The sequence below is a fragment of the Sturnus vulgaris genome, chromosome 2, assembly GCF_052056855.1.
Source record: "Sturnus vulgaris isolate bStuVul1 chromosome 2, bStuVul1.hap1, whole genome shotgun sequence".
NCBI classification, from domain to species: domain Eukaryota; kingdom Metazoa; phylum Chordata; class Aves; order Passeriformes; family Sturnidae; genus Sturnus; species Sturnus vulgaris.
In genome coordinates this window covers 104,705,874-104,719,796 of record NC_142244.1, presented here as the reverse complement: position 1 = coordinate 104,719,796, position 13,923 = coordinate 104,705,874, and the positions used below count along the sequence as shown (strand labels likewise).

Here is a 13,923-nt window from a genome sequence, read left to right as displayed (position 1 = left end):
TCCACATTGCCAAGTGCATTGGTTTGTCATGGCCTGGTTTTTGGTAGCAGGAGGGCCACAGAGTGGTTTCTGTGAGAAGCTGCTGGAAGCTTCCACCATGTCCAGCAGAGCCAATCCCTGATGGCTCTGAAGATGGACATGCTGCTGGCCATGGCTGGGCAAATGAGAGAGGCTTGTAACTCCTCTGTGGTTACATATTTAAGAACAAAATCAAAACAAAGTCACAAGTTTTCGCTGCTAGTCAGAGAAGAGGAGGAGGTGGGAGCATGTGAGGGAAGCAACACAGAGACACCAATGTCAGTGGAGAAGGAGGGCAGGAGGTGATTCAAGGCCCAGAGCTGAGATTCCTCTGCAAGTCATGGTGAGACCATGGTGAAGCAGCTGTGCCCCTGCAGCCCGTGGGGATCCACGGGGGATGTAGAGATCCACCCACAGCCCACGGGATCCATGGGGATGCAGAGATCCACCCACAGCCCATGGGGGAGTTGTCCATGCCAGAGCCGGTGGATGCCTGGAGGAGGCTGTGATCCAGTGGGAGACCTGGTGGAGAGGGGACCCTTGTTTCCAGGCTGGAGCAGCCTGTCCTTGTAGGACTGCACCCCATGGGAAGAGTGACCCACAGAGCAGCAGTTTTGGGAGGGCTGTGTGCCCATGGGAGCGACTCACCCTGCAGCAGGTGTGCTTTGGCTGCTGCTCATGAGAGTGGACCCACCCTGGGGAAGGTCACAATGAACTGTCTCCCATGGAAGGGACCCCACAGTTTCACAGGGGAAGGATTCCTCTCCCTGAGCAGCAGAAGAAAATCTCGGTGATGAACTGACCAAAACGCCCATGCCATCTCTTTGCGCTGTTGGTGGGAAAGAAGGAGGGGTTGTAGAAAGAAAAGGTGTTTTAAGGGCTTATTTTACTTCTCATTATTGTCCTCTGATTCTTTTAGTAATAAATTTCACTTTGTAACTAAAGTTGAGCCTGTTTTGCCCTTAAAATATTTCTCTCGGTCTTTACCTCACTCATGAAGTGTTTGTTAACTTTATTTTTCCCTTTTCCCTCCTTTGCCCAGATGTGGCAGGGAAGAGTGAGCGAGTGACTCTAGTGGGTGCCTAGACTTGGGCCAGTGTCAAACCATGACACCAAGTCTAAAATTCTTTATTCAGTATCTCCTGGCACTTACGTGTTTGCTAATGTACATCCATTAGGCTTTGTTTTTGTTTTTCAGGAATAAGCTTCTTTGCTTGCATAGTGAAGTAAAGTATCTTCCATTTCCCATTTGTTCCTTGCCAAAGGAATCAATGAACCATTCTTAACTGCAGCCTAAAATTGTTGATTATGGCTCACACACACACACACACACACACACTCAATACTAAACTCTGGATCAGCACTAGCAAATTCAGACATATAAACAGCTTGAAAAAGAGCCACTGAAAAGGGAGATGCATGTTAAGAAATGCCTGGTAATCTTCCAAGAACTATTATAGATACAGATGAACATAAGAGAAAATAAAAACAGTTATAAATGGCAGAAAATCCTGAAATTCAAACTTACTCATGTAAGATACATAAAAGCCACAAAGGGAGAGGGAAAGCACTCAGAATGGAGAGGAATCACTTCATATATGAATGAGAAATCTTTGTTCAAGGAGCAATCCCTCATTGCATCAATATGCTTCTAGGATGCTTCCACGAACATACAGAAGAACAAGGTACAGAGAAGGATGCAGAGAACAACAACACCGCTCAAGGCAGAAAAAGCATCTGGACAAGAAAACAGTGTATAGACTAGAAGACTTCAGCCTGGAAGAACAAAATCAAAGAAGGATGAAATAAAGGTCTACAAAATCATAATTTAGAAACTAGGAGCATCAAATAAAATGTTCAGAGATCAAAGAAAAAGGAAGTAGCTTTTTGAATTATATGTGTTTTAACTTCAGAACTCATTGTGCCTGGGTATTGTATACAGGAAAGTTTGCATAAATTAAAGAAAATTTTAGATATGTTTTCTGGTGAATAAAGGCACAAAAGGTTACTAGGCATGAAAAGACACTCTATCTCAAGAGGTGCTTAAGCCATGGGTGTCTGGAAGTTAAGCAGACATACCCAGGGGAAACATGTTGGGGTTTTTTTCTTTCTGTTCTTTATTGGTTGCTGTTAGAGTACTTGCCTAGGTGGACTGAATCCCTCAAATTACTTCACACACTTCATGCTTAAAAAAACTTAACATGTACCTTCCTGCCTATTGTTCAGACTTTATTTTCTCATCTCTTATCTCCTACAAGCTTTATCACAGTATAACTGTCAAAATATTGGATTAACATAATTTCCACATTATATTGATAAAAAATGCATTGTCAGTATTTTATGAAAAGGAGGACCCGGTTGCAGAACTCAATAGCAAGCTTTTAAAATTTTAAATCCACTGCTGGAACAAGTAAAATCCCAGGATTTCTAAAAATACACTCAGCTTTTTTGGTGGATTAGCAACTGAAGGAATTTTACATGAAGAGACAAATTTCAGTGACTAATTAGCTAGTGTACAGGAAAGAGAGAAGATGGTAAGCACCAACAACAGCTAAGATAAGGGAAAGGCAGACAAGAGTCAGAAATCACCATTACCACAGCCACAGCAAGGATTTTGGGGGTCATAAGCACATTGCCCCAGCACACAGCAAGAAACTGCATCCAAAAAACAGCTTCATATCCCTTGCTCAGTGAGCAAGGCCAGTCAGATACGTGGCAGTGTCACAGAAAAACACTGCACAACAGCAAGGCAACTGCTTGGGTATGATAACACGTAATTAGTGTATTTTTGCAACACCCAGGTCCCTGAGCAGCTCAATATTCAGGCAGATGACCAAAGTTGGGCTTGGAGGAAAAAATGTCATGTTATACATGGTTTTCATGCAGGAAAATGTCATACATCAGTCACACTTCATAAGACACATGGCAGTGCTTTCACTGGCTGCTACTGGGGGTCCTTTCAAACTGGAGAATGAAGTCCCTGCCTAACATGTAGCTTTGTAGAGCCACATCCTTACAAACATGAGCACAATGTTCCATCAGTACAATGTCTCTGGCAAGATACTGCCAAGAAACTGTGATAGAAGATCTGATTGCAGCATGATCAAATAACCAAGAGGGAAAATACTGCAAAATCAAACTTCTGTCCCTACACAGAGGTTTGCTAGTTCGTGACAGTCCAGTTCTCTTCTGGAAGTATTAGAGTGGGGTAAAAAAGGATAAAAACTTAAACTAACTAGAAGACTCTGAAATAACAGCAGAATTAGAGAAAAGCTGAAATCTAGCAGTTATTCTTCTAACTATCTAGTTAGAAGACTGAATAATAACAGCATAAATATGGAAAAATATTAAAAATCGAGAGCAAATTAGGCATTAAAAATATTCAACATAAGAAAAGAATTAAGATGCTCCATCACTCTTTCCTGACCCAAAAGACAGCACAAAATTAATATACTGGACATCTTAAAGTATTCAGATTCTCACTGGTACATCTTTACTTTTTTTCCCATTTACTTGGAAATATATTTCAGTATAAAGACTTGGTTAAATGACCACACTAACTTGCTTCCCGTTAGCATGTCTCAGTGTTGCCATCAATCAGTTGCAGATGATCCCTTAGCAGCCTCTGAGATGAATGTAGTCTCAGTACTGCCAGGCACACACCATGCTATGGGATACTGATTAGACCTTAAAATGTACATTAGAAAAGCCCAGCATAATTTTCAGAGAAACTATCAGTCTCTAATGCATGAAAGGCCCCAGTCAGTAACTTCAGAGTTATATTTTGATGTAAGTATTTTCTGCCTCTAGGGGAAGTTCCTTTTTATTTTCATAATTTTGATAAGAGCCTTTTGCAAACTGCCTAAACCTTGCTGAGATTTTACTTCCTATTAGCTGCCACAAGCCAGCCAAAATCTTTTTTCCTTCTGGTGAAAGTAATTCACATTCACATTTTTCATTAAGACCCTGATGGTAAGCAAATGTGCTGTAAGTGGTCCCTGGGTTAATGTTAGGGCTTTTCCCAAAACTCGGGCCTTCTTAGGCTGCCACCAGGCTGTGGGACAGGGCGAGCCTTGCCTGAGCTCACTCGAGCCCTTCCTCACGTGTGAGATGATGCTCCTGGCACTGTGCTCAGGGACCCCTGGGGTGTGTGCACAGCCACACACATCTCACACAGGCAGTGTAAGAGCCAACAGCAACACACACCCAGCTTGCAATAAATATGTGGGTAAGCATGTGGAATGGCCTTTGCAGACAAGAACACAACTGACAACTGGTTTATTCAATAATTAAATTAACTGAATAAAAACTAGCCTACATTGTGATATGGATTACCCCAGAGACAGTAAACCAAAAAACATTAATGACACCTTGTTGTTAGCCAAGCCTCCTGACCTCTCTCCCACTTTCTGTAAAAATTTCTTTTGTCCTCTAGTTTAGGCTTCAAAATACAGCCTTCATCACAAAAATGTGTTTCTTATTTTTCAAACAAAATACTGGAAACTTAAAAAAAAAAAACCAAAGAAAGCTTTTAAAGAATTCAGAGGCTTTCTGTAGGGCTGTCTTTAGTCTTAAAATGGCTACACAGAACAAAAATAATGTGCTTTAAATTACTACATGAATGAAAGAAGTGTCTCACAAAAATAAATAGCAGCTGCAATACTCTTGGCTTTTAAGGTTGGGGAAATCAAAAGCTTTGGATTTCTAAAGAAATCAACCTTTCTGTTCCTTATTGGGCACAATCATACAAAATTATGCCCTCAGCACAGGACCAATTTAAAATGAGAGCTCACTGTAATTTATTAATACAGTCTGTCAAGCTGTTAAGTTGGGTTACAGTGTTCCAAACAAATAGAAGTTGGATATAGTATGACCATGCTCCTTTTCTCATAGGAACATCCCATGACATGTAAGATGGCAGCAGAGCCTTGTAAAACACTCCATTAATTTTGTCAACAAGAGACAATTCATTGGAAGAGGAATTGCTGGTGGTCAGTTGAAATGGTCGTGAAGGTGCTTTGCATCATTGGGCTGTTCATTGTAGAGGGAGTATTAAGCAAACCCAGCCCCCAAAGGCTAACAGGGTTTTTAATTGCTACAGGACATCAGCCTGCTCTGGGATAACAGTGACTCAGTCCTGTCCAGCTGTGACTTCACCAGAAGAGCTGAGAGGGCTCTTGCCCCCTCCCTGTTTAGAAAGCAGCATGCAAAGGCTGTCACTGCCCATAGCTGCCACCCTTCCTCCCCACTGCAGCTGCCCACATCCACCCTTGTCCTGTACACCCAGCTCCTGCCATTAATGCAATATCAATTATTGCTACCAGTTGCTATTTAAGTCTAAAGTCCATGGGTGAAGTCTAGTACAGGCAAGAATGAACAATTTTACAACATCCTGTAAGCAAATAATGAATCCCTGAACCAATTTTTCTACTTTGTGGTATAAGGGGGGGGGGGGGGGTGTTGCTTAACATACCAAAGTATCTATGTTCCCATTTCTTCTGTGGGAAAGAATTTGAGTAGCATGCCATGGAGCAGGCAGGGAACTTGAGGTATGTCATGCAAATTTATGCAGAGCTGACTTAAAAGAATAGAAGCAGATTTTCTATATATATGCATGCCAATTACACCATATGATTCCATTTTTATTTCTCTTCTGTGTCACTCTCCCTTCAGTTTCCTGCTTATCATTTCACACAAGCACATATGGGGGACCACACCTTTCACTTACACAAACCAAACAAAACAAACCAGCTATTTTTAAGACTCCATGGGCAACTATTCATTCAAAGCTGTTTAGAACACTCATCTGGGGTTGCTAGGTGACAAACTATGTATTCACCTCTCCTTATTACCGAAAGAATTTAGCAAGAAGAGTAAGAGATGGAACTGATTTAAGCACTGTCCACACAAATTGTGTCAAGCCTGCAGGAACCTGGGCTGTGGACTCACGCATACTTCTGTGAAACTTTATCCTCCTCAGCTGCAGGGAAGTACAAGTGTCAATTAGACAGAAGCTCCATCACACTCCTGAAAATGTTTTTTCATTATCTTGATTGGGAGTCTAAATATTTAGTTGTAAGTGACACTGCTTAAATGAGACATGTCAGTTTATAACTTGATGTTGCAAATGCTTTTTCTTTTTCTTTTGTCAAATTCATTGTTATTGCCAATACCCGGATCATGAAAATATGAATGAATGTGAATGACTTTAAGACTGGTAACTTGCAGGAAGGCAGCAGTGCTGTTTGTCATAGATCTCCATGTAAAATCCGAGATCCTATCATTGCTAGAGATACCTCTTTTAAGATGGATCTTACCCGACATTCAGCCACCTTAAACTTTGTGATGAAGTCCTGCACATCCATAGCCTCATGGTATCTACACAGCTTGGTTTTTAATGTCCTGAAATATCTTGATAGCTAGCAAATGGTCACAGATGTTTTACCAGGCTTTTATGAGGTTTACTTCCAAGGCTGCAAGGTGCTACTACAAAAACACAGATGGTCTGAGGATGGCTCACTTAATAAGTAAAAAAGGACTGGCAAGATCATGAGCACAGGGTAGTGAAATTGTACAGCAGAACAGTCATCATTCATCCAAAACTCCCATTGCACTCAGCACAGAGAGAAACCACACAGTGAACTCCTCAGCATTGACCCAGTCACCTCAGCCTCTCACCTTTCCTTTTTCACAGTGAAATGTGCACCAAGATGTTGTACAAGGGGCAGTGCTGCATTCATGTACCTTTTTTCTAGGCCTGTGTGGTGCTAAATCCTTACTTAAAAACCAAAGAATGTGTTGTGCAGTTCATGTTCTATATGCAGACAAACTGTGTTCATTCCCACCAGAGATATTTGTTGGACGAATAAAAAGAGCTTGAAAAAGAACAAGTCGCATACTGCCCAAGCCATTGGTTTGCATGTAAGTGAATCATGGTTTTAAAGAGTTAAGATTTTTGCTAAGGGTAGAAGTAGTTTCCATGACCAAAACGTAAGTTAGGTAGGTAAATGGTAGGTTAATAATTACTAGATGCTAAGGCTAGAGCTAATTGGTATAATTGTCCACTATTATGAATTTACGCACAGAAGAACGTAAAATAAGTAAACCATTAATCATGAAGCATGAGGCCTTGGATCGTGCCAGAGGGTCACTGAGACCTGATGAAGACTCTCCTGACTTCATCCTTTGAGACCACTGACCCATTTCGAGACCACCGACCCAAATTCAAGAGAAGAATTGCTCACGTGTGAAGGACTGATGGGCTCATTTTAATATGGGGTGGGGATGGGAGGTGCTGGGGTTATGCAGATGTATTGTATGTGAAATCCTGGGCAATAAGCAGATGGCAAAGAACCTTGTTCAGGGCGGTCACACCTTCCGGAGGTGACTCCTTTGCTGCCTGCTGGTGAATAAACACACCACTTCCTAACTTTAATTAGTTAGTCGTCCATAATTACACCAGTTTTTAACAATTTAAAGGCCCTAGAAACCTCATACAAAGTCAAGGACAGATCTGGTGTGTTTGTTTCCAAATGACTGCAGGCTAGATGTTGTAGATGCACCAGGCAGGAGGAGAGAAAGGGAAAACAGCTGGTTTTGCTCTCTCTGGACTGCAAGCAATGGTTTCCTCTATTTTTGGTGTTAACTATCATCTTAAGGACAGTGAGACAGGAGGGGATGTTGGCCTCCATCCCATTCACTAAGGACACATAACTGTATCAACACCAGCTTTTAATTAAGTGTGTGCTTCCATGCACCCGAGGGGTACATTTAGAAGCATTCTTCAAGTGTGGGTATTGGAAAGTGACTCACCAGAAACATAAAAAATTAAAATCTGAATCCTGATCGCCCTTTTCTCTCACTGCCTTCCTAAAAGTAGGTTTTTAAAACCTTGTATATATAGTTATTCTAAGGATGATGCTTCCAGTCCTTCCACCCACTTCATGCAGATTTACTTGAGGTTTTTTACAAGCTCTGGTTTAATAAATATATGCATACAATTATTCAGCTTCTTCCCTGCCCTGCTCCTCTTATCTGCATATTTCTGTGATAACACTTCTTCATTTCTTTGTTAAAGTCATGTCATCCAGCATTCCAAGTAATTGATTTGGAATGATTTAGTCTTCTAAAATTAAACTATGTTAAGTTAGGTTCGTCTTGGTTTGATTTGGTTTTTTTTTTTCTTTTCTGAAACCTCCCAGATTCCATGTCTCCTAATAGAGAATATTACTCGTCTCAGTCCACAGCCTGGCTGAATCAGAAAGCTCAGCACAGAAAACCAAGCAAGTAAGATGTCAAAACTCTCAACCTGAAAGAAAAACAGCAGCACCAACCATTGATTTTTCAGGTGCCACATCCTCCTGCTCACTGACATATTCTGATTAAAGGCTTACGAGTATAAACCCAGAATGACTTCATTGACTCTGGCAGAATAACTTCAAATATACACAGCTGAAATTAAGATCTCAGTCCAACTCTCATTTTGTGGAAGATAGCTGGATCTATAGCTTTGCCTAGATAGAAGTAAAACTTATGTGCACAAAACTAAAAAACAAACAAGAATAACCCCAGAAAGTAAAACACTTTAGAGCCTGTATCCACTCTTGTGCAGTTCTATTTCATAGCATCAGGGATGAATTCGTCCCTTTTTGTTGGCTGCAGTAACTCCTGGTGTTATTTTACATTGCTACATTTCTTTTTTTGTTTTCGTTCATGCCAACAAGACCATGAGTAGGCGTCATATAAGATAAATCTCACTAATTTTAAAAAAGAAAAGCTAGTGAACAGGAGGTGATAAATGCTGTGCTGCCTACTCAGGTTCTGTCACATAAGATGTCACTTTTTTATTTTAATTATATTTTCTGCCAACTCACAAAAGCCAGCGATTTCTACTGCATGTGATCCTACCTTTTGCTATGAAATTATCCTGCATAGCCAATTGCAAAAACATCTACTTGTTTCTGTCCCTGTTTTTTTCCATATTCATTTTATGGCTGCTTCCTGATGTTCTATAGAAATTGTCTGTTCAGGAAATGTTAAAGCATAAATAACAGCTTGTTCATTGCAAAATGACTCAGATTGCACACAGAATTAATTCCTTTTTCAAGTGTTAGTAAAACACATAGGGAGCCTGAAAAGATCATCTGCTTTTTAGATACAGTTTTGCTATTGCATGCTCATAGCCAGCTAGTTTTGATAAAAAATGTTACTTGATTAAAAAAATTGAAAGCTAAAGAGCCGTGGTAGCTAGAATGTACTAACAGTAAATCCTTATCTGTTTGCATGGCAGGTAAGAATTCTTGTCATCCTCGAAGGTGAATTACAGTCAGCTTCGAGCAACACCAGCTTTTTGTTCGACTGCTGACATCAGCAGATGCTTTGAGCAGAAGGGCCACCTTTCACAGACCTGGACTCAGCAATGCCTGCAGCTGGAACAACAGCATGTGTACATGGACTACAGACACAGGGATGAAATCACACATTTCACCTAAATAAAATTCACTTTGCAAATGGAAATAGTTAAAAAAAAAAACAAAACACAAACAAACAAACAAAACCCCCACCCCACTTGTTAAACCAGATGAAGTCAAAGCCTGAGGAGAGTGAACGAAGACTCAAGTGTAAGGATTAAGTCTGGAGTTGTTAACTCAAGGTTCACACCGGATTTAGTGCTTCTGTGAGTGAAGGAGGTGGAACTGTGGCTTTGACTAATTTTATTTGAAATAACACATCTTAAGGATTATTTTCAATAACAGAGTGAGAAGCAATGAAAGAAATTGTTTACTATTATTATTATTATTATTTATTATTATTCTAAACTGGAAATCAGAAGCAGGAATGAGAGAATGGATTTTAGGACAGAACCTAATCTAACCAGGAGTAGGAAAAGAAAGAACAGCACAGGAAGGTTAGATAGCTTAATCACATTTGAGGAGCCATCAGATAGCTGAATTATGCTGCAGACAACTTCAGATCCAAGCTTGGGTAGTTCAACTGAATCAAAACAGGTCAGATCACAGCCTGAATGCAAAACTGGATTTCTGAAGTAATCAGTGTTGTGATTTTTGTACTATAACTGTACAGCCACATTGGTAGTATTTCTGGTCATGTATCAACCTTGAACAAAAGAACATAACTGCCTTTTCATTTGATCATTTATATTTCATTAATCACAGTGTCCTCATCTTGCAGAAAACTAGATTGAAATAGAGATTGAACATAAAATTGAATAACACCTCAAGTAAAAATATAGATTCCCTAATAGTTTATCCTTGTCAAATGAAACAACAAGCAATTCAATGATCTCTTCTCTGTGATGGGCCTTCTAGGGACTCTTCTCTCAAGGATAAATGAAGTTCTACACCCTTTAGGTGCCTGGAGCACTTCTCTGTAGAAATACTGATCAATTCAAACTCCAGCACTGCATAGCAAGGAAGATTAGGGTTTTCAAAACCATAACCTGACTTGGTTTCCTGGATCCATCTCTACTGCTAGATCTAGTAGAGCACTACTTGTACACTTACACAGACAAGTATAACTTAGGTAAAAACTGCTAAAAAGCCTCAGCATTTTTTTTCTTGACATGTCAAGCCTATGTATGGGATGTGGAGGGGGAAGCGTCTGCTTTACCTTTACTATAAAACCAGTCCTTTCTCCTTCCTTTAGGGAAAAAAAGTAATAGAGCATCACTTGCCTCACAGGATTCTTTAATTAATGTTTGATTAAATTGAGAAAATACATTTTTATATTCCTCTTTACATTTGTACATTTTGAATTTATCAATGTATCATCCATATCATCCATGTGAAATCCATATTTGTTTGCATTACAGCATGTAAGCCTTAGGCAATATTTTTCACAAATCATTTGTATTTCTCTGAAGAAAACTTCCTTTTATTATGGATTTATGCAAAGTTTTTTCTAAGTATAAATAAATCTTCCTGGCCTGTAAGTTCTCTGTTTGTATGAGACAAACATTGGGCTTATGAATAACTGTGTGCTGTTTCACAGATACACTTTCTCACCAGAGGTAATCTGGTTTTTTTGTCCCCCAAGTATCTTGCATTATTTGCCCCATCTCTGTTTGGATTTGGAGGCCCTTTCTCCCTTCTTTAGCTCACAGTGTGGCAGGCAGGGCCTTGCTGGGGGAATTTTCCTGACTTTATACTCAGGAGTCTTGAGCTCACAGATCTACACTATAGTGAACAAAATGGTGATGAGTTAATGGCGGGAGATTATGACTTTAGAGGTCTTTTTCCACCCTAATGGATTCTATGATTCCATTATTCTTCACTGTAAGTGGCCTTCATGCAGTTCACAGTGCCACAAAATTCTGCATTCCTTATGTATCACAGGGAATACTCTGTATGCACATCCTATCCATCACACAACTCCCCACTTCTGGTTCTCTGTAGGGGTTCCTCCTGAAGCAATACCATGGATGACAGGTTTGCTATCAGAGAGCTTTGAGTACTCTTCATCACTTTAAGAGGTTTACACACTCCAACTGTACGTAACTCTCATCTGCAGTAAGTGCTCATTGAATGAATATGTCAGCATTGCATGCAATGTGAAGATAATATTTATCTGGGGATCTGTAAAAGCTTCAGAAAGTCACTGTGAAGTTGAATCATATTTACTTTTATATGCTAGGAAACCAGCACAATGCTTGGAATGAACCAAGAGCTCTAAGATGTGGAAGACTGCACTCAGTTGTGAAACTCCCCTCTTCCTGCAGGGTAGGTCTGATGGGGTACTATTGGCTTAACTGTGCTGATGTAAGAGGCAGCTGAGGAGGCACCATAAACCATCAGGGACTCCTGAAGCACCCCCAGACCCATTCCTTAAGCCTTCCACCAGAGAACTGCATGTGATCCAAAGGTGTTGCAGCAGATCCAGGGTCTGTTGCAAGAGACAGTGTAGAACTTCCCCCCCACACAGGGGAGGTACCTGGATGTCCTTCCCACCCAGCCTGAATGTATTTTAACCCATCAGACTTTGTGTTTTGGGGGCTTCTTAGGGGGATGGATCAAGACAGATCAAGACCATCACTTCAATCAGCAGCAAAAATCAAATCTCATTGCAGATCCATGGGTGGTGATTATGCATCTTTCTACTCTTATCCTTTCTTTTTCTTTCTTTTCCTTATACATTTTCTCAAGTAATATTTTTATACTTTCATATTGATATATTACTATAGATAATAATAAAATGGCTACATACCTGCTTTCCATTGCAACAAAACTGTTCTAAAATAGACCCCCATAAATATATCTGTGTGTATATATATATACATACACAAACACCAATCATCAAGTGTTGTTTCACTCTAATCTGCCCCAAGGGATCCGTTAACAAGAACCTGGGTTACACTCACCTTTGTGGGGGTGGGTCATAACACACAGTAGGTCAGAAAGTCTCCATGAAGTGCAGATCTCCTCTTTGCTCCCATTTATTTAGTGCATGACTCTGAAATTACTCACTCCCCTCAAAAGAATTTGTAGGGTATAAAACCCAACTCTCTATACATTTTAGAAGTCTTCATGGGAGAAAATCCTTTTATACAGAAGTATTAATTTCTTTTCACCTTGAAAAGCCTGGCTCTAGGAAACAGCTCTTCTGTAAGTCAGATCCTGGTTGCATTGCTGCTCTCAGGAGTCCAGCTTGGTAGCTCAGGCACCTTCTGCCTTATTTCATGCACAAGAACTACAGCCCAGTTGGCCACAGAGAACCAAAATGGCTCCTTTTACTTTTGTATCTCAAGCAATTTAGCAAATTATTAATGAGCAGCTCAGTCATCTCACCAGGGACCACTGGGGACAAGTGGCAAAGGAGAGCAGCTAGCTGGTAGTTTAGGTGGTATTGCTGCTCTCTAGAGGGAAACCTGTTCTACTCCTTAATTGCAGCCTTGGGCTCCTTGTCTACGTGCATGGCACTAACACAGAATTTGAACAGTTCCACTATTGGGTTGATGTTACTTTCTCCCTTCCTTTTCTTTTCTCTCTAAGTTTGCAGTCAAACAAAATTACCACAATCATAGAATATGTTCAAAGGAGAGATCAGAAAAGGGGAAAATACTGAAAGTTCAAATCCTGGAACAACCATGCTCTTCCTCTCCAATGACAAAACCACCAACCTTAAAAGAAGCACAGGAAAGATCTGACCCAGCACCCGAAACAAAAAGTCATTCCTGCCAGGTATGTTACTACATGCATGCTATAACGAGATCTTGTCCCAGGCAGAGCTGTGATGAGACTGATGATCTCATGGTTCACTTTTTTGCAAAATCTATCTAGCATAGAAAAAGCCTAGCAGGTATAGAGCATGAGAAGTTCATTTCTGGCTCACCAGTAGTCAGGAGGTCCACTATAAACTATAAAATGTGCACCTAGGTAAATGAGACTTGTAGCTGGTGTATAATCCTAGCTCCTTCTGTTCAACAGTGTTAATGACGACTCTAATTGGACAAGTGAAAAAAATTCTCACAACAAAATTTCCCCTGCCTTTGTATAGCAAGACTGTTGTCCCTCATCAGGCTACCTGCCTATCTTGTTTGTCTAAACTAAAATTAGAGGAGCAAACAGTACTGCTGCACTGTTACATTTTCAGGACAGAATAGAAGAGACAGTAAAGTGCCTAGCACAAGAACTGCTCTGAAGCCAGCACTGCCATATGGTGGAAAATTATGTTGGGGGATTTTTTTTATTTTTATTTTTTTTATTTTTTTGTTTGTTTGGTTGGGGGTTTTTCTGCATTTTGGATAAGAAAAATTAAATCAAAATGTTAACATTGCACAAGAAAGATGTAAATTTGTAATCAGTCCATTTAATTTCAAATCAATTGACCAATTTTTTCAAGATATAGAAATATTTCCGTGACTTCATTCTCTCTGTTCTGTAAAATAAA

The 13,923-nt window shown here is 40.1% G+C and overlaps 1 long non-coding RNA gene across 1 annotated transcript; it reads left to right on the top strand.

Moving 5' to 3' along the window:
- The first annotated feature begins 8,193 nt into the window (after positions 1–8,193).
- Positions 8,194–10,969, top strand: LOC148224941 (uncharacterized). Its single transcript, XR_015802000.1, has 2 exons — positions 8,194–8,304; positions 9,308–10,969. It is a non-coding gene; the product is annotated as an uncharacterized LOC148224941 (long non-coding RNA).
- Positions 10,970–13,923: the final 2,954 nt, after the last annotated feature.